The following is a 22,263-nucleotide window of genomic DNA, read 5'->3' as shown; positions in this document are numbered from 1 at the left end:
ACTACTGAAACCCAAATGTTGTCTTTTTCTGCACAACTGCTTAAAAAGTTTATTCCATTATTTATTTATTTATTTATTTTTTAATTTTTTTCCTGATTGGGAACCTGAGAAGTGATGATATATTTGATCTTTTGGTGCCATCTTGTGGCAAGATGATAGTTATAAGAAAACTAACCTGAAGTTCCTAAGCCTGCCAGTAAAATACAAAAAAAATGGATGTTTTTTTTCATAGCAAATGCATCAAATCAACTCATGCAATGGAAAGGATTATTTTTTATTGTTTCTTTTTCTGATCTTTTCAGCTGCATTAGTACAAATATTGATTTTAGAGGTCTCACGAAAAATGACTATAATTACCATATAGAAATAGATTTTTAGTCCTTAATGCATTAGAATTCTGTAGAATACTTAAGTGCTTAACTAGTTCAAGGCAATTTCCAATAGATCTGTGTTGTATTAGTTCATTAGATCTCTGTAGAATACTTAGCTAGCTCAAGGCAATATTCACTTTAGCATCCAGTAATGTTGAAAAAAAGCCAGGGTCTCTGCTGGCATTCTTGATTTTATTTTCCACTCTGCTCTTTGGAAAATTCATAGCAGCCTGTATACAGTAAAAGCAGTAAAAGCACAGAAATGCTGTTTTTTTTGTTGTTGTTGTTGTTTTTTGGGGTTTTTTTTTCCTCTTCCTCGTGTTTTTACCAGGGCTCGGCAAGATCAGTGCCTTAGAGTTTGAACCAAATGAATACAGTATAATGCCTGCTTTTCTGAAGGTAATGCTTGTAGATGTCTGCAATCAGTACAAATTACATTCTAACTCAATCTTGTAAGGAATTTTCTGTATGGTAGTCCGTATTTGCTTACTTATTTGTCCCTGAGTTCCATTCATGCTGAAAGTTTCTAGGTGCAAAAACCTTTCTCAGTGACTGGAAAGAAAATCAAGATGTCAATGCAGCTTTTACTTAAACTAGGGATTCTCATTCTTTCAAAAGAAAGGATGATTTTTTAATCTTTGTTTTATTATGTTTTGTTCCCCTGACAGATGATTACTAAAACCTGGTCCAAATTATGTTCACATATAATCTTGTGGACTTTGAGGACCGATTGAAGATTATAACTCTGTGAGTTATTATAACACCCCTTTTTCCAGTTGGGGGGACTGAAAGCATATAAAAATTAAAAGTTTTCATATTGCAGGAATAGAAAGCAGATCTTGAAATTTTGAATTTCAGTCCTGTGATAATACAATTAATTATATATTTAATTACAAGTACATTTTTTTCTTATTCTTCTGCCTTTCATAACAGAATTTAGATATCGTAATAGTTTCCAGTTGAAGAAGGATATCATATAAAAATGAGAATACTTTTCATGTTCTGAAAACTTTGAAATTGAAGAAGTATTTCAGTTGCATATAGTTATTTTGGAAGATGCAACACTTTTTGTACACATTGGTGATACTTACTGTGGATGCTTCATGAACATCCACAGAAAATGAAGATGCTAATACAATATATCTTTTCCAGCAGTTGTTTGCTATGTATTAAAATACTATTCATTACACTGTGTTTGTTTTTTAATAGGCAGTCACTAGCTGATTTACAGTTGTACGCCACACCTGCATGTGAGTGTGATAAATCAGTGGCTGAAATGAGTTTTTGGATGGTTAGAGTTCCTGCATTTTTTTTAAATAGGTTTACCTAGGTTAGCTAGAGATAAAATTCTTGTCTGTCAGCTACAAGGCAGAGGAGAATCACAACATTAATTCAATAAGAAACTTTCAAAAGTTTTGTGTGTATGTGAAGCTGCGTTCATTCAAATTTCTTCTCACTCCAGTGAAATTGTTCTGACTTGATTGTTTCACTGTCTCTTTTTGTATCTTTTGGTTCTTAGCAGGATGTGCTTCACATACAAGAATAAAGTGGTAGAGGAATTAATGAAAGGACTGTAACTTTTTGTTCCAGTGCATTCACTTGGAATGAATTCCCTTAGGGAAAAAAAAAAAAAAAAAAAAAAAAAAAAAAAAAAAAAAAAAAAAAAAAAAAAAAAAAAGAGATCTAAGTTGAAGGCATAGATTAAAAAAAATAATAAAAATTAAATAAAATATATTGTTATTAATAAAAATATTCTTATAAGCATGTTATAATATTAATAATATTATGGCATATAGAGTTTGGCAATGATAATAATTACATTGAAATCCTAAAGATTATCTGTACATTTTGTTGTTGTTGTTGTTCTGTAAGAATGAGATCTTAAAAAGGTTCCTAGGAAGTTCTGTACCAAAAATTTCATGTTCTAAATATTTTATTCTGTGTAAATCATTTTCATTAGTGTATGTGTGGTGCTGTAATTTTTTCTGCAGTTGTATTTAAGGTCAGTGAAATTTAGATGTATTATGTTATAAAGAATATTAAAGAATAGAAATGTAGAATTATATATATACTTCTAATTTTTACTTCCTAAAACGTTTATCTAAAAAATGAAGCTGCTGAGTTAGGACAGGATGATCTGACCTGAGTTTAAGAGAATTTACAGGTAGATTTGAAAGAGGGATGTAAAACAAATGTAAGGGGAAAAAAAGGCTATGGGTGCTTAGCAAAGTGTCTTGTAAAGATAAAATGACAGAAACTATAGATGTCTCCACTACAGCTAGAGAGCAAAAAGGAAACTGTCAAAGTGATTGTTTTTGCTTGGGGTTTTATAGAGGTGAAAACAGAAGAAAAGTTGTTAGTTGTTAATGATTTTTTAACAGTAGTCAGAAACTCCACATAATCTGCCTAGTAAAATCTCAGAATCTGTTTTTGGAATAAGTGAAATTATTACAATTTGTGCATCACTATTGCCAAATCCCTTGCATGTCCCCTCTGCAAGTTGCACCTGTTGAATTGTAGATATTTATCTTTCAGTCCCAGGGTGCTTCATTTAGTTAGAATTTTAGGCAGGTAAGTAAATACATTATTTATGCTGAAAACTGTTAGATCCTACATATAAAGGGAGACAGAAAAGTGACTGCCATAGAACTTGTCTAGATGATCAAAAGGAAAAAAATGTTTTTTAAAATTGTTTCTGAGGTTAGTCCGTCAGGTAAGATTGATTGCTGATCTGTGGAACTTGTATATTTAGTGTGTTCTTCTGACTGTCAAAATTATTTATGCCTAGTGTGACTACCAGCTAGTTCAAGCAATGTGCTGTGGCGCTGAAGGAAGAAAATTCATTCTGCTGTACAACTGCAGTAATATATAACTGACATGTTTCAGGGCCTGACTGCCTAGAGAAATTCTAAGCAAGATAAAAAGGTCACAAAAGCACAGGATCACAACAACTGTGAATGCTGTTCTTACATACAATACAGAGGTGTGCCATCTTTTCAGACACCTTCAGTAACAGTCCAAATGAGCTTGTTGCTATGACTTTGCCTTTCAGAAATTATAGTAGTAAGGGCAGAGTAGAAAGCACTATTTTAATTAAACTTGAGTAGTGATACTGATTTTTTTGTTTATGTATTTTAGTCATGAGGTTAAATGATTTTTTCCTTTTCCAAAGTGAATATATCTGTTTTGTCACAAAGGTGAACAGAGAAGCTGAGCACTTCTACTGCAAGGAGAATCTGTGAGAGATAGGACTGTTCAGTCTGGAGGAAGCTTAGGGAGATTTCACCAATGCCTATAAACACTTGAAGGGAAGGTGTGAAGATGGCAGAATCAGTTTTTTGTCAGTGCCAAGAAAAGAGGCACAAATTTGAACAGAAAAGATTCCCTTTGAACACCCAGAAGCATTTCTGTACTGGGAGAGGGACAGAGCAGTCTCCTCCTTGAAGATCTTTAGAAGTCACCTGGATATGGACCTAGTCAGTCTGCTCTGAGTATCCCTGCTAGAGCAGGAGCTGGACCAGAGGGACCCAGCGGTCCCTTCCAGCCTCAGTGGAATTCTGTGATTCTATGGTATGTATAGTGTCTGCAAATGAGATACTTTCTTTGCTATCTTTTACAGTGTATTAAATTTAAGCTTTGTTTGAGGTATGAACATACAGCACTAAGATAAAAAACTGTGTGTTAACTGGACTAATGTTCTGAAGTTCAAGTGCTTCATAAATAAAATTTTGTTTTCCTGAAATGAATTTACATCTATGTCCTTTGATGTAGGGCAAACTATGAAACACATATAGATATCTGTCACTCAAGTACTGTGAGAATGATTCAGGAAAGGAAAAATGAAATAAATTGTATTTCTTTAAAATGGGAGAAAAAGCCTGGCTAGAAAACTTTATGTAACTTCTTGATTTAACAGTAATTCACAAATAGCCTCACAATATCCTGTGCAGGAAAGAAAATTTTCAGAGAAATTACACCCTGGTGTATCTAGAGCTCTAGCTCTCCAACAGCATACAATCAAGTTCTCCTCAGGTTATATAGACCAAGCTACAGCTATTTTCTTGGTGCTCAAATAGTTTGTGACAGCTGATTAACCCCAGAAAGGTACAGTAACAAAGGCCAGTTCTGGTGCTTTCTGCTGGTCAGTTCAGATTCTTGTCTCTTTGCAGTTTTTACACTTGGAAAAGACCACACCAGAGTCTTTCTTGCTCCTCATTAAAACAGAAAACTTGGGAATAAATAGGTGTTAATTTACACTGCCTCTTTCTGTGGATTTTTTGTTTGTTGATTGTTGTGTTTTTGTTTTTTTTTTTTTTGTTTGTTTGTTTGTTTGTTGTTGTTTGTACTTTCTATGAAAGGCATTTTGGTTAACAGCAACAGTCAGGTGCTCTTGGTGATTAGACTGAGTTTGAAACGTTAAGCACGTGTTCACATATAAAAGCCACGTGTGAGGAGCAAGATGTAGGGCTCAGCAGCACTGCAGAAGCTTCTTGTTGTCAGCAAATTTCTGACACTTTTTCTCTAATTAGTGGGACAAAAGAGCTTGATGGTAGGTCTATAGGGAGGACTAAAAGCCACCTCCTGCAATGCATTATCTTCTTGGAGGATGTATTAAACTGTAGAAGTTTGTGGGCCATGCTGTACTGTTACACTAATATTACTTAATGCATGGGAGAGCCCAGTGTTCTGTATATGGCTGAAGTCTGTGCTTTATTCCCATTGCAGTTGGCAGGGTTTGATCACACATACAAATGCAAGCATACTGAGATTGCTTTTAACACTGTGAAGAGTTGTACAGAATTGTATGCTTTGACCAACTTAGTTCTTACTGAAAGCTTTGCCTTGTTCTCAGACCTTAATTTTCTTGTAGAAAATTTAAAAAAAAAAAAAAAATGGTTTTGTATATCTGATATTTACAGTGTGTTATCTATCAACCTTATCTCTCTGTGTCACAGTCTTTGATTAGCTGTGCTGTTATTAGTGGCATTAGTCAAATGGTGTATGTTCGAGACATCTATTTTCAGGCATTTTATTAGTTTTCACCTAGACTTTAAGAAAAGGGCAATTTTCATTCCTCACATAATTCTTAGATTGCAGTGTGAGGGTTGATTTTTTTTTTTCCTTTTTTTCTTTTTTTTTTTTTTTTTAATTTTCATAACCTTTTAATGATCTCCAATAAGTATTTGTCAGGATTTGATTTAATTGACTTAAAGACCAAGGTGAGCTTTCTGCCTCAGTAATGAAGTGCATAGGACAGTTGGAATGAATGAATTATATATAAAATCCGTGTGACCAAAACTTCTCCTGCAAGGGAAGAATAAAATAAGAATCTATGTAGAGCTGATCATTCTTTTTAACTGGGAAATGCACTTCTGCTTCAGGGTGCAACAAACAAAAATTTTCACATCCAAAGCAATATATAGAATTCTATATTAAATATATCATCAAAATACTTTCTCACTAAAAGGGCTATAGTGGTGTCAAACACTGTCAAATACCTAAGAATTACGAAATCTTCTCTTTAAGACTGATATCAAACTATAAGTGAAATCAAGCTGTCATTTCTGTGCTTTTATTTTTACAGATTTTACCCTTAGAACTTTTGCATCTGTTGTGTTTTGCTTTTTTGTGCTTCTGTTAATGAACTTTCTAAAATTATGAGTATATATCAAACTGTTGCTCTGCTGTCTTCCAAACTTGACCATTTGCATTCTTTCTGTGCAGATGCTGGTATTTTGATGTTCCTTTTGTATATCATGTTTTCTGTTTAGTACATCTTATGTTATTTGCTTCTCAGTTCATTTTTCCCAGCAATTACAGGTGTTTGATTTTAATCTGTATGCTGTGCTATTATACTTAGGATGTTCTTGCAAACAGGCATTCTGTGTGTGTGTTTCTGCATTCTCTTACTGGATTTTATGTTACGTGTTGTGACTTTTATACACTTCACAGATATGAAATACTACCAAGTGTTCATGCTGTAAAGCTGTAGTTCCTGGATAATTTTCAGTATATGATAAATATTATTTAAGAACATTTAACTAATGATATAAAAATAATCACTTACAGCTATTCATAGGCAGGTAAAGTATTGTTTTTTGTTTTGTATTCTTTTTCTGTATATTTGTCTGCTCTCTCCTTGCTTGCAGAACAGAGAGTGCCTCGTGGTTATTGAAGATCACTCTGCTTAGTCTGAAGTGCCATTAACTCCTAGAAGATTTCTGAGTTGCACATGGTCAGGAAGTGCACAGATAATATTTACTGAAATGTAACATAAGTCGTAATTCCATAACTGATGAGCTTTTTTGAACTGATCATCAGCATTTGTTCTAGAAACAGAACAATGCTGTTCTGACTGTATCCAAGTAAAACATAAAATCAAGTTTTTCTTGACTTTTTAGAGCCACTAAAAAAAAAAAAAAAAAAAAAAAAAAAAGATTATATTATATAATACAAATATACAAATGATATGTAATGGGTAATGTGTCAAGTGTTATGGATAATATGCAAAGTAATATTTATACTATAATAGAAATACCTAGGTTTAGAGAGTGGAATTCCATCTCACTTTCATCTTGAGAGTTAATCCTACTAACTGGGCTGCTTTAGATATAATCACTCTCTTTGTAAAACCACTCTGGAGAGACTTACCTATCCTGCTCAAAATCCCTCCATCTCCCTTGAAAGCCTATGCTATGAGAATTGCTTGTGGAATGGTTGAGTAGAGGTGCATATAGGGGAAGAGGGGAAACAGGAAGCCAGAACTTCTAACTGGGAGCTGAGAAAGGTATCCCAAGATACAAAACATGTAAAAAATAATAATAAAATAAATGCAGAATGATAAGGAAAGAAAGTAATGAGCTCTTTCAAGTCTAATAAGTAGATACAAATCCATCAAAATGTGGATTTTATATTTTTTACATTTTATCTCTAAATTAAAAATTAATTATTTCTTTCCTCTGTTTCTTCCTCCCCTTGTCGCTTTAGGAATGTAGTATTTTATATGTGATGATAAATGACATATCACATTAGAGCTAAGTGTAATTTGAAATGGCTGAAATATCTAAAAGAATCAAACATCATATTGGAGACAGGTCATCCTTAATAGCAATGTGATTAAAGCTCTCATAGTATTTTTCCTCTTTCAGACTGCATCCCTTCTGCATACTTGAAATCATTTCACCTTCCTTTCCTTGAAGACACAGTGGGTATATAACCATTAACTATTGCGTCTTCAGAGCCTTGGGCTGTGTTTCCCAGTGATGCTGAAAGATACTTCTGAAAATCCAGTATTTTGAAGTGATAACTCTGGAAAAGAAGTCATAGAACGAGCTACTGCTAAACAAAATATGAATTTAGTGTTTCAAATTATGCTTAATCCCTAGAGGGTTGTGGAAGCCAACTACAAATAGTATTTATTTTATGTTAAATCTAGGTTAACAGGCCTCTTTTCCTTTTTTTTTTTTTTTTTTTTTTTTTTCCCTAAATTAGGATCTGTGTAATCAGGATTGTCTCAGAAAAACAGAAGTAAAAAATCAGAAAATAAATGCTATATATAAGGTCTTTTTTTTTTTTTTTTTTTTTACCTCTTCCAGTGTAAATAAAATGAACTTCAGGGTTGATCTTCTGGGTATAACTTTTATAAGATTATGGATGGATAGAGGTGGAAAGGGAATTTAATCTCCAAGACAGTCTTAGGAGATGGATTGTACTATGTAAATGTGTGCTAGTTCTGTCTGTAGATGTAATTATCATTAAAGTTACAAAAAATTCATTCACTGGGCTTTTTTTTCCTCCCAGCTACAAATCATCTAAACCATTACGTCTTGTCATGTTCAGTAGAAATGGATAATAGATTATCCTCTGTCTCTTTGCATAAGCCTTTTATATACTTGAAAGTTGTAACTTTATCTCCCTTCTCACAGGCTTTTCCATCAGAACCTAATGGCACCAGCTTGTTCAGTTGTACCACAGTGGTCACGACAGTTTCTCTTTCACATTGGGATCTCCACACCTGTATAGAAGTGCATTGTTCACAAATGGGGTTTCAGTTTAGTCTGAGCTCTCCCTGTTGTTGCCCAAGTGCTGAAGATATATTTCATTCTTTTTATGAACAGTAATCCTCTTTGTATGTCTGTTTCCTATTAAGATCCAGATGATGCTGTTAGATCATATTCAGTGATCTAATCTGCATATTCAGAGATCTGTTTGCCTCACTAGCATTAAGAGAGTTGGCATTTAATAATTTTTCTCTGTCCACAAGGCGTGATAATTATTCAATTATGGAAAGAATTTAGAGTGGAATTGGAGTGGAAAATAAGGTTTTCAATAAGAGACTCTAATTATTCTGAAACTGCTTCAGACAATTCTTGTTCTAATAGCGAATTCATTAGGCACAATGCTTTAAAAAGCTATAATTTGCAGTGGCCAGTATGTGGCCCTTGAGCCATGCATGATTCCCACACTGAGGTGATTTTGTTTTATCAACACAAACATGCTGATGGATTGTTGCTGCATTTTCTGAACACCTTGCCACTGAATGAAGAGTCCTGCAGCCCAGTGTAATTGACTTGGACACCCTGTCCAGTGCCACTCCCTTTCCCCCAAGAGGAGTGCACTTCACCTGCCACCTAGGAGCTGTTTCTGGACCTTTTGGTTCTTGGTTTCAAATACAGTTTGTTTCACAATTAACAGGACTACAAAAGCTGGCCATTTTCATCTGAGTTCCCCAACTCCTTTATCTTGACTTCTTCTTGTTTAATGTTAAGATCATACAGTCTTGTTGCCCACATTAATTAGCTACTTGCTCTAAATTTACCTTTACAGACAAAACTGCTGAAAAAAAGACATTGCACTTTCCAACTTCCTACATTCTATCTGAAAAAGCTCTGCTTCTCCATTGATCATGGAACCAAGATTTATAATCATCCTCTATTACTAATGTTTTTAGAGAATTACTTCAACTTAGATGTGTCTGACTTCTCATTTTCTGCCTTGACTGTATCTATTTTATCTCTTCTTTTGCCTGTTCTTCTTTTATACTGATGTTTAGCAATATCATATATTTTATATTTATGAAAGATTTGCTTCCGTATGTTTTGAATGAAAAGATAGTGGCCTAGCCAAAGTCTGTTCTTTACTGATTATCATGTCCTACTTTTGGACAGGACAAGCTTTTATTAGCAGTGTATTGTCTCTTTCAAGAGCTGTCTCCTATTTTTCCTTCTGTACTTTCCTGTTTATAATATTATCATTTGTATTACCATAATCTTCCAGACCTACACGATAGTTCTCTATGGTGCTTATCATATGATTTTCAATGTAAAAACAAACAAACAAAATCTTACAATTTTCTGGGTTTGTTCATTATATCTTTTGTATTACTGCATAAATGTCAAGGATGATAGATAGCTAATGCAGCATTTTCTTCATCCTCTTTGGCTTACATTTACCTATTCCTTTTACTTTGGAGGATAACCTGGACTGGTTTCCAGAAACTGACTGTTCATACCTAAATTACACTTTTTTGTTAGCATTCCCTTATTTCACCTTATTTTAAAATACTCTTTAATAAGTTAGTAACTCAGTTTTTCTTCCTTGTTTCCCCTCAGGACTCATAAGAAAGAACTTCACCTAAGAACTCAATGAAAAATGTTCCCAAAGTGGGGAAGCCAAAACAGTGTGGGTGATATCATCAGTCATAAATGTATTTCTAGAACACTATCGGGCCTAGTCAGCATGGGTTTATGAATGGTAGATCCTGCCTGACTAACCTGATTTCATTCTATGACAAGGTGACCCGCTTAGTAGATGAGGGAAAGGCTGTCGACGTGGTCTACCTGGACTTCAGTAAGGCCTTTGACACTGTCCCCCATAACATTCTGGTAGAGAAGCTGGCTGCCCGTGGTTTGGATGGGTGCACGCTCCGCTGGGTGAAGAACTGGTTGGATGGCCGGGCCCAGAGAGTTGTGGTCAATGGAGTGGAATCCAGTTGGCGGCCGGTCACAAGTGGCGTCCCCCAGGGCTCGGTGCTTGGGCCGCTTCTGTTTAACATCTTCATTGATGATTTGGATGAGGGGATTGAGTGCACCCTCAGTAAGTTCGCAGACGACACTAAGCTGGGAGGGAGTGTTGATCTGCCTGAGGGGAGAAGGGCACTACAGAGAGACCTGGATAGACTTGATCGATGGGCCAAGGTTAATGGAATGAGTTTCAACAGGGCCAAGTGTCGGGTCCTGCATTTTGGTCATAACAACCCCAGGCAATCCTACAGGCTTGGGGAGGTGTGGCTGGAAAGCTCCCAGACGGAAAGGGACCTTGGTGTGCTGATGGACAGTCGGCTGAATATGAGCCAGCAGTGTGCCCAGGTGGCCAAGAAGGCCAATGGCATCCTGGCTTGTATCAGGAATGGTGTGGTGAGCAGGACTAAGGAAGTCATCCTGCCCCTGTACTCAGCATTGGTGAGGCCTCACCTCGAGTACTGTGTCCAGTTTTGGGCACCTCAGCACAAGAAGGACATGGAGGTACTGGAGCAGGTCCAGAGAAGGGCAACGAGGCTTGTTAAGGGCTTGGAGAATCAGCCCTATGAGGAGAGACTAAGGAAGCTGGGGCTGTTTAGTCTGAGGAAGAGGAGGCTGAGGGGAGACCTTATTGCTGTCTTCCAGTACCTGAAAGGTTCTTACAGTGAGAGTGGGGCAGGTCTATTCTCACTACTGACTTGTGACAGGACGAGGGGAAATGGCCTCAAGTTGCGCCAGGGCAAGTTTAGGTTGGATATTAGAAAGAACTTCTTTACAGAAAGGGTGGTTAGGTACTGGAATGGGCTCCCCAAGGAGGTGGTTGAATCGCCATCCCTGGATGTGTTTAAGAGCCGCTTGGATGTGGTACTCAGGGATATGATTTAGCAGAGGTTTGTTGTTGTGGTATTGCTTTGTGGTTGTTTTTTAAGAGATAGGCTACTGGTTAGGCTGCGGTTGGACTTGATGATCTTCAAGGTCTTTTCCAACCTGAGTAATTCTATGATTCTATGATTCTATGTTTCTGATGTTTCCTTTCTAATGAGAGGGTTCTCTAAAATGTAATGAATAAAGGCATTTTGGAGACAAAGAGATCATTACAGATGTTGGTGCTGTGTATGATACTTTACTTACGTTCCTTCACTTCGATGAGGACTAAGAATTATAGACCCAAAAAGAGGTTTTGGGGGGAAGAATGTTTCCATATTAACAATGGAACAGACCGTGGAACAGGAGCTGGGAAAAATCTGAGAAACAGAGGCTTTCAAAAGGCTATTGCCCAATTGTAGACCATGAGAAGGGCCACATTTGCAGTGTCTGCCAGGAGGACTGAGGGTGGAAATGACAGTGGCAGTGCTGCTGTTGCAGTCCATCTGCTACCTATATGACTACATATATATATATATATGTTGCTCATGATCTGTCAGACGCTGTTTGATGTCTCAACTCACAAGCTGACAGTGCAAAACTTTCAACAGTATCAAAGTGACTTTCATCCACTTCCAGCATTTTTATTTTTTTTAACATCCGTCCACGTCTTCTATAGTTGATGTGTTTTTTCTCTTCCCTATTTTGGTATTCTTGAAGAGTTACACTGAGTAATGTGGTGAACCTACAGCAAATGCTAAAATTAATTCATAGACATAGGGAACTTTCACATTTGATTTATTTGATCTCCACTTATACAACAATTATTAGAGACGGTATACCTATTTTACTTTTAATACTGCATAAAGAAGAGGGAGGAATTCATTACTTGACATTTTATCTAAAACTGCTGATGTGTATGTTTATATAAAATAACATTGCTTTTCTATGCTTCCTATCACTTTGAGAAAAATCTTCATAGTTTCTTCAAATATGCTAACGTATACTTCAAATATATATCACATTGTGCTATGAGTGACATCAGTGAATATCTTCAATAAGTACATTTCAGTCACTAAAATAGCTGGCTATTTGTTGCTGAAGCAAGAATGGATCTTTGACATACCTGTATCAACATAATGCTTTTATTGGCTCTAGATCCTTGTGCTAGCTACCTTTCTCAAACAAGTTTTTGGAAGACCAGGAATAAAATGAAAATGTTAGGAGGAGAAAGAAGTCAATATGCCAACAAAATCCATGTTTAAATTGTAGAATACAACAAATAATGCACTGTGAATGGCACTGGATGAAAACTGGTGCTAAAATGACTTGTAGGAGTCACTGAAAAAGCTAATAACATTTATCATTTTTGCTGGTACTACCATTTAATTTATGTGACTTTTAAGGCTGGTTAGGAATCATTTTTTGTCCAGTTTGGAACCACTGTTTTTTTTAGACTTTTGTGAATGTGTATCAACTAGCACTTTTTGTACTTTTGACTAAAGTTATATGTTTCTTAAAATTGCTTGCTTTAACATAAAGCAATCTGCAAATAGGAAACTTTGAAAGTTCAGCATTTGCTTCTCCATGTTGATGCACTGAGTCCATTCATTGTTCTCAGTATGTGTGAAAAGTACTTCCCGAAGCAGCATGACAGATATTCAGCCATCCAGAAGTGAGAGGCTGGACTTGGTCATGTAAATATATCAAGTCTGATGAGACAAAACTTTAGCTACTAATTAAGTTAAAGTATACCTTGGAAGGAAATAATAGATTTCCTTCCTCAGTTGTGTTTTTGGTCACAGAAAGTCAAGTCTTATAGTGAAACTTCCAAGAATTTTTATTTTTGCAAAATTTCTCTGGGTACATTGTATCTGAATGTGTACTTTTGCATGTGAACCTTTGTGCGTGTATATATATGCATATATAGATTTTTATTTATTTATATATTTATTTATTTATTTATTTATTTATTTATTTTACCCAAACAGCTTGGAGATGACAGCATTAGTAGAAGATTGAGAGTCAGATTTTCCTGGTAATCCTGCAATCCAGGAATCCTAAGGACTGTCTATGAGAAACAGTTTTGTGCATTTTTATGATGATTCCTTCTCTCTGTTTTGAAGGAATATGTAGGTAAAATGTGCTGATCCGGTTCTTGTTTGCTAGTCCAAATGTAAAGCAAAGAAATTTTACATTAAATGTCTTTGCTGTGGAATTTTGCAACACATTATAGACTGTTGCACAGAAATATATGTATCATATATGTCTATTTATGTAAAAAAATACATATTTGACACATAAATAGATGTAAATATCCATTAGATTATTTGCTAAAAGCAAGCAATGAACTGATGCTTTCTTTGAGAAATTTCAAGTAGGCAAATTTTTTATATCCTAAGAATACAGCTTTGTCTAAGGCAGTTTTCTCAGTGAACTAGACAATATTCATGTAATTATTTATACACTAATGCAGAAAGGACAGGATGCTTATCGCTGAGAAACCACTTTGAGTACACTGTTGACTTTTGAAATAAAATAATTATTTTTCTGCACTCTCCTTGTGGTTACCTATTTGGGATCTTCATATGAGAGACTTCAGTTGCTGTTGCAGTTTTTGCTAATTTTACTAAAGAATGTTCTGTAGAGAAAAATGTGTGCATGTCACTTGAGACACCATCACGTGTACAAAAATTGCACTGAAATGTGGTATAATAATTCAGCGTAGAATTAAGACCTCTAGACACACTTTAAAGCTTTTTTTTTTTTTTTTTTTTTTTTTTTTTTTTTTTTTTTTTTTTTTTTTTTTTGTGGTGTGAAACTTTGTGGTTAGTAAGATCCAAAGATCAATACATCATTTATAAAGGTTTATTTGTTTCCAATTAGAAAAGAGACTACTGTTTGAAAGTATCCTGAATTTAAATTAATAGTTGTACAAATTCTGATGAGGTAGTGCCTAACTGTAAGCAGATACAAAAGTCAAAGAGTAGATAGTAATTTACAGCTATAAAGAATTCCAATAATTTTATGCCTCATAGTTGTCTTGTACAATTATTTTTCAGTCAAACTGAATATAAATAAATAAAATAATTTAAAAAAAGCCCTATACAGCATTTTTGCATGGAAGTTTAAGGCTTGACTCTTAATTTATAATTCAAATATAAACATTCAATTTCCAAATAAAATAGTCATTTATTCATCTTAGATTCTAAGTACCTAAAAACAAATAAATAAAACAAAGCAGAGAGATAACTGAACATTTTTAAAACTATTGCATAAATAATGAAACATTTTCCTCCTATGTAAAATAAGACAATTCATAGCAGATAAGTTATATTGATTTAAACAAACACATTTTAGTGGGCTAAAAGTAATCATACATCAGAATCTGACTAAAAAAAAAAAAGCTTTTTGTATATTTGTTATATGTATACATATGTTAAAGCTATTCATTGTTTAACAAAAGAAGAAATTAGATAAACCTATGTCACATTAATCTATTTTTGCTTAACCATGGCAATTGTCAGGGAACAGGTACTCTGGATGGGACACAAAAGCCACAATTTTTTTACTGATGGGATAGTTCATACTGTGTTCATTAATGTTCAGTAGCCACATAAAGGGGACTACAACGATACAGGAAAAAATAAAACCACAAATGAAGCACAGCTGATCAAGCTGATCAGAGGAGATTCAGCAGAGAAACAGAGTAGAAGTAGTTTTACTTGAAAAGGAATACTGAAAAGAATTATTAATCAAACATATATGCCAAGCAGATTTCCATCATATGCCACCCACTGAAAATTTCTAAGATAGAGGAAAGGAGCAATTGTCTGTAATTATTTAGGAATTTAAGTATCATTGTAATCACTAGGAACTAAGAAAAACATAAATTTTAAAAAGTCAAGCCAGGAAAAAAAAAAAAAAAAAAAAAAAAAAAAAAAAAAAAAAGGCAGGAGGAGCTGGAGTACTAAAGCTATATTTTGATAAATTTTAGTATAATACTAGCTTCTTCTATCTGTTTTTGAGTGAAAAGCATAAAAAGTCCTCTAGCTTATGCTAGTTTCAAATAAATCACCAATAGGCACTGTAGTTGCTCTACATAACATGCCAATTGCTAATTCACACTGTTTACTTCAAGCATTCCAGATTTAAGTCTGGTTGGACCAAAAAGAAAACAGTAAAGACAACAGGATAACTTCTACAGCCAAAGTGTTCCCTAAGTCTCACCCTCCAGACACCATTTTATAATGTATCAAATGCTCACAATAAGAGTAGAAAATTCCTTTTGTAATTTGAATTGTCGGTAATAAAGAAATTGGATGTAAAATTTATTAAATTATCTGCAAATGACATTGCATCTTCATTCTTTTGACTACAGAATGGTGCAGAAGAAAGTTTAATTTAGTGTGCAGATGGTACTCTGTCATTTACTAAAAAACAACAATGAAAACAAGTACATCTTAAAAACAGTACACAACAAAAATATGTTCTGTTAGCTACTGTCAATGGGTTTAATAGTGTGTTGCTTCAGAGCTATCAACACTGCAAGTCTCAGGTGACCACTAGAAAGAGTAGAAATCAGGGAAAAAAGAAGAAAAAAAAAAAGGACAAAACCCTTTTTTTTTTTTTTTTTTTTTTCAGAAGGATCATTACCAATCTATTCAAATGTCCACCTGTTTAGAGTACTTTACTTTTCAAATTCCTAATTAAAGCAAACATAGCCTGAAATTCATGGCCATTGGAATTATCCATGACGGATACGTGGGAAATTAGATATTGCAAGCCTCAAATTATGTTTCCAAAATGTGTTAGTACCTTGAAAAATAGTAATGAAAACACCATATTATTCTGGTTCTTTGGGTTTTTGTTTTTATTTTCTTGTGTGTTTTTCTTATACATTGTTCTAGAGAAACTAATTGATGCTACAAGCAAAAAGAAGGAGCAGTGAAATGTTGCCAGAACAAAGATTAGCAACTATAATACAGTATTCTGCCTGACTTTGATTTTTCTTCCTCCGAGGCCTTCTTGAGTGGAATGAGTACTGGATGATCGTCACTCCCTTTTAATTTTTTTTTTTATTTTTTTTTTACTGTGTTTTATCAAATATTAAAAAGTCCACACACCATTGAATAATTTCATTTTGAAGACCCTAGGACCTGGTGATCAGCATAGTTTCCTGGAGATGAATGGCCTCAGTTAACATCTCTGCCCTGATTAGCTGCCATCTGTATTTAATTTGTGAATGATTTTGGAGTTAATGAAGTCACACTTTGGAGACAAAATAAGCTGGGAAGAAAAAAAAAAAAAAAAAAAGAGCCTTTTAAACAAATGCTCCTTTCTTTCATTAATAGTTTTTTTACAATTGTATTTTATAATGTATAGCACCTAGTTTGCTTAATGATTTGAGATAAACTGGGGAAATTACCATGAGTAAAGCTTTTTTTTCCCCCGTTTTTTCTCCTCCCTCCCCCCCCCCCCTTTTCCTTTTTTTTTTTTTTTTTTTTTGTTTTGTTTTGTTTTGTTTTGTTTAACACACTTGCTCAAGCCAATATATTTGAAATTTTAATTCAAAGCCTCAGATCCAGTAGACTTTTCTTAAGGTCTGTCACTTTTCCTTCTTCAAGGCAGCCTGCACAGACCAACAGGAAACATCTCAGATCATTGCCAAAGTGTGGGAAATCAGTTGCTTTCCTTTCAGGATCTCTCTTAAGAACAAACAGAATGACAGGCTTTGTTTAGTCCAGTCACTGAAATACTGGTTTTCACTTGCACTGGATGAGCTTTACTTCCCAAGGTTAGTATGCATACATACAAACAAGAGATGAGCATTCCTTTTAAAGTTTACCATAATTCATTACTACTCTATTGATTGCTTCCTTACTCAACTCTAGAATATCTTCATGCTGTAATGCATGATATTGTTGCTTTCTTAATTGCTGCTAAATGAGAACTGGGAGATGGGAAGGAGAAAAGGAAATTAAGGGTCCATATTCTTTACACTCTGTCTTTATCTCACTCTCCACTTTGTCCTGTTTGCCAGTAAGATTATTGTTTAGCTGTTCATTCTCCAGTGACAACTGCGCTTGCGCTTATCACAAATGAGTTCCTGAAACGTCTCAGATCTCACACCTTCAGAAAATATGTGCTGCTCAAGCTTACCCACAGAACTTTGCTCAATATTTCATTTGATATATTGGTTTCTTTATTTGGCACAATGAAACTGAAATAGTAAATCCTTCCTATGTACAAGTAACCAAAAACTGTTCAAACAATTTCAGTTTTGAGTAGCTTCTTTAGAGAGAATAAGGTCTCTCTTGTACATCAATTTAGCAGTTTCTTAAACGCTGTATAATTTATTACCCTGTTAATTATCAGTCCATAGTATTCATACTTCAATAGGTCACCACCTTCATTTTTTCATCTATAATCTGACAAATTTTTATAACAGGCAGTACTGACCATTATTTTATACATACTTGAAAGTGATATATGGACACCTTCTAGTGTATGTATCCTCTCATAATAGCATAGATACCTTTTCTAAAACATTGTTACACTTGCTATAGATAATTGACATTCTGCTTGTTATCCCATTATCTATTTGCTCATCAAATCACACTCAGTTACATCAATGCTCTATTAAGTTATGCAAGTACAATAATCCAAGTGTATTTATAGCACTTTGGAACATAGCTTTATCTTATAGAGGAGTACTTAATAGTTTTTTTTCTACAGATACAACCTCATACTGAGCAGCTGAATGATTTCACTTGACTATACTAATTACAATTCATAAACTTTATGATCTCATCAAGCAAATCTGAAACAGGCACGTAAGTGTAGGATAAAAAATAGAAGCATTGTCAAAGAGGATAAATGAAAGACTATTCAATAGAATCATAGAATTGTAGGACTATTTGATTTGGAAGGGATCCTTAGAAGTCATCTAGTCCAGCTCTCCTGCAATGAACAGGGACATCTACAGCTACATCAGGTCCAGCCTTCCCTTGAATGTCTCCAAGTATGCGACATCCACCACCTCTCTGGGCAACCTGTGTCAGTGCCTCACTACCCTTACTGTAAAAAACTTTTTTGCTATATACCATCTAGTTCTCCTCTTTTAGTTTGAAACGGTTCTTTCTTGTCTTAATACAATGGGTCCTTTTAAAGAGTCTGTCTCCTTTCTTCATAGCCCCCCTATAGATTCTGAAATGCTGCTAACATGTCTCCCCAGAGCCTTCTCTTCTCCAGGCTGAAGAGCCCCAGCACTCTTAGCCTGTCCTCACGGGGAGCAGTTCCATCCCTCAGATCATTTCTGTGTCAGTACTCTGGACACTCCCCCATATTTTGCCTGTACTAAGGACTACACATCTGGATGCAGTTCTCCAGGTGAGGTCTCACCAGCACAAAATAGAGGGTAAGGATCATCTCCCTTGACATGCTGGACACACCTCTTTTGATGCAGCTCAGGATACAGTTGGCTTTTTGGGCTGTGGGGTTGTATGGCTAGCTTATGCATTGACCTATATATTCCCATGTAGCACTGTCAGTGGATGTGTGAGGGGTATTTACTAACTGGGAAGAGCCGTCTGAGTGTCCATATAAGTGCACTGCTGGTGGAGTTTCAAGGTAGATGGAGGCATTCTTATGAGAAATTTTCCTCATCACTGAAGTTTCTAATTGAATGCCCAATTCTGGTGCCTTGTTGTGAGAGTGAACTACCACGTAGGAATAGGTACCTATTTTCAAACTTAGTCAAAACACATTCTTAAGATACGGGGAAAACAAACAAAAAACAAAAACCAAAAAAACAAAAAAAAAAAAAAAAACAAACCAAAAAAAAAAAAAAAAAAAAAAGGTCAATTTTTATTATATGAATTAGAGATCCTCAGTTAATCAGTTAATGCTGGTGCCAAGACAATTTTGAACAGATGCTGGTTCAACCCGTTGTATTTTGATTTAAAGAAATGAGTATTTGAAGCAAAAAATAAAATGTGATCATCCAATTAGCTGGCATCATCACATGTAGATTGTACAGCCAGTAACTTCACGCTGCAAAAGAGAATATAAAATTATTATATTGCCTCCATGGAACACCTGATGTACAGTGCTTCATCTTGTTGATGTTATACACATTATTTCAATACAGTAGGTGGTACAATGTTAGGTACAGGTTACTACAAAATATACAGATATGAAGTATATTCTTAACAGTGGTTTCTTGCCATAGAATAACATAATACAATTTCCAAACTAATTATAAAGCATAGTCCATAATTCTGATGATGATTAAATTATGCTAATTTTATCAAACCAGAGGAAATTAGTATTATGATAGACAATACCAATACCTACTTTCTTTTTCAGAATTTCATTCCAACTCCCAAAATCTGTCAACATGCAATGTAATTTTTAATTTTCTGCTTAAACAGAAAAAAACAAACAGTAGAAATTTTAATGTATTAAAAGAACTGAACACAAATTGAAAGTAGCTTAAGTTTTCTTGCCATTCAAGAAATATTTTGTAATGCCATCTATCGTATCTGAGATATGTGAATATTAAGGTGCATTTTTCCATACTAATGCTTCTATTATAATAAATTTGAGATACATAGATATGACTGAACTAGCTTCCTTACTGTTATTCTTTCTTAAATTTCAGATGTGAGTTTCCATGAGAAATGGTTGTTTCTATTTCTTCCTGACTGCTAAGAGAGAATGTAATCCTACTGCTATCATCTAATTAGGAGGAATGGGACTATCCATGCTGCAGGCACAGGCAGTAACACAAGTTTGAGGAGCCACTGTGTAGACATCAATGAACACTTTATTAAATTATACAGTTTTCTAAGCAGGCACGATCTCTCAGTGCCCCAATTCTTTATGCTTTAGTGAACTGCCTGTGCTCTCTGAAGCTGTAAGGTTTCAGCCTGAGCTGAAGATATAAACTCCTGATGAGATTATGGTGAGTTTTTTAGATATTTGGCACGCTTCTGCGCTTATTCTATTTCTCTAATAAAGCTGATAGTTTGCCGGCAGGTGAAAGCACTGGACAGCAAAGACTAGGAAATTTAAAATTCCACCTGCCCTGAAGGAAAAGCATGTCTTTTTCATAACCATTTAGCATTATTCATTACAATACACCCTGTTCAAGAAAACCCTTCAGGACAGAGAGAAAGAATATTAAGTCCCCGGGTCTAGATATTTGGTGGTCCCTGTTTTGGCTCGTTGCCACATCCAGACAGAAATTTCTGCTAGGAAGAAAGGAAGGAAGGAAGGAAGGAAGGAAGGAAGGAAGGAAGGAAGGAAGGAAGGAAGGAAGGAAGGAAGGAAGGAAGGAAGGAAGGAAGGAAGGAAGGAAGGAAGGAAGGAAGGAAGGAAGGAAGGAAGGAAGGAAGGAAGGAAGGAAGGAAGGAAGGAAGGAAGGAAGGAAGGAAGGAAGGAAGGAAGGAAGGAAGGAAGGAAGGAAGGAAGGAAGGAAGGAAGGAAGGAAGGAAGGAAGGAAGGAAGGAAGGAAGGAAGGAAGGAATCATAGCCTATGACAGATGGACTGAGTTGAATAAGAAATTGTGATGTTTATAAATTCTATTTATTATACTCTTCAGTACTTGATCTTGTATCAATACTACAGTGTTATATTCTCCTCTGCTATACCAGCACTCACTTCTCCTTTTTCCCTATCATACGTGCTGAATATCAGAACAATGATTTTTTATTAAGTAAACTAAAGAAGAAAGAAAGTACAAACAAATACTAAAACATATAACTGCTTTGTATTTGGTTTTGTTGTTGTTGTTTGTTTGATAGGTGAAGTAGAGGTCTGCCTTTATAAAAGTAGAGTCTGCAAAGAATGGAATGTAGTATTTTAAAAGGTAGTGTGGCCATTGCTAAACATAATGGGGATAAGCATTTAGGAAGTACGTGGTATAAAGTTGGGAAAGAGTAAAAATTCTCTTTCAAGCTAGGAGAGCATAGCAGTTAGTAGTATAAATGCGACTCCAAAATACTATGGGTAGTTGCAAAAGACCAGCTCAGACCTTAACCTAAGTAGGAGGGAACTATGTAATGAGTACTGTGTCATTGTATGTGGAACTGTGTGTTACACTGGCTGGAAAACAGGATAATTGAAGTTGCTTTTTACAGAAAACAGGCACTCTGCAATTGATTTTGAGATGAAATTGAATAAATGGAAAAGAATATGACTGAGCTGATTTGAATAATATGTATTCATATTTAGGAGAATAGAGTGGCCGCTGGTGACTGAAGGAAGTCATAATGAGAAATAATGATACGGAAAAATACGGGATGGAGTTCTACAGGACAGAGCTAAAAAAGGACTTTGGTAAACGCTCTGCTCACACTAGCTGTATGTAACCCATTCCTGAAAGCAACCCATTTAGCTTGCTCTTTTCAAGCTTTAGTCCCATCTTATTTCAGCTGCTGATTATCCTTGGGTTTCACAATGTTTAACCTAAATCACTGTAACTGAAATAAATTGCTTATACGAGTTGTGGACAATTAGAGTAATGTCTTATTTTCAACACTATTTCTAATTCTGTGAACTACAGTCTTACCACTTTCTTCATTTTTTTATTTTTTTTTTATTTCTACCCCACTCTACCCCCCCCTTTCCCCCTCCCTAAACATTTTGTTGCCAGCTTGATTTCTATTCATTTGTATATTGATACTATGATGTTAAAAACTGGACATTTTAAATGAGTCTAAGTAGAGAGAAAGGATAATTTAATACTTTAAAACAGTTATTCTGTTCAAATATTTTCATTTCTTCTATGGGAGTTTTCTTTCATTATTTAGAAGATGAATGATAAAACAATCCACAGTACTGAGATTGTTCAGACCTATTATTCTTTTATGCCTTAATTATATTCTCCAGACCTGTGTACATTCAGTTTTTTCCTGTGTTATGCAATCTATTATGACATTTCCACTTCTTCTTCTTATTATTATTATTATTGTTATTGTTATTATATTTTAAAAATAAAATC

General features: G+C 34.9%; 1 protein-coding gene across 6 annotated transcripts in view; it reads left to right on the top strand.

Annotated features, from left to right (window-relative positions):
• CDH10 (cadherin 10) overlaps positions 1–22,263 on the top strand; it is a 91,442-nt gene that overhangs the window by 10,110 nt on the left and 59,069 nt on the right. Inside the window, exons 1-2 of one of the 6 annotated variants that reach the window (XM_072327265.1) lie at positions 19,920–20,222; positions 21,495–21,599. The exons of 4 other annotated variants lie outside the window; for them this stretch is intronic. The gene's annotated coding sequence lies outside the window, so the exon portion shown is untranslated. Of the gene's footprint in view, positions 1–19,919; positions 20,223–21,494; positions 21,624–22,263 lie in introns of those variants that run through there. One more of the 6 variants, XM_072327266.1, reaches the window with a different exon arrangement.

The sequence above is a fragment of the Excalfactoria chinensis genome, chromosome 2 (genome assembly GCF_039878825.1).
Source record: "Excalfactoria chinensis isolate bCotChi1 chromosome 2, bCotChi1.hap2, whole genome shotgun sequence".
Lineage (NCBI taxonomy): Eukaryota > Metazoa > Chordata > Aves > Galliformes > Phasianidae > Excalfactoria > Excalfactoria chinensis.
Note: the sequence above shows the minus strand (reverse complement) of the source record. Positions and strands in the feature narration are given on the sequence as shown.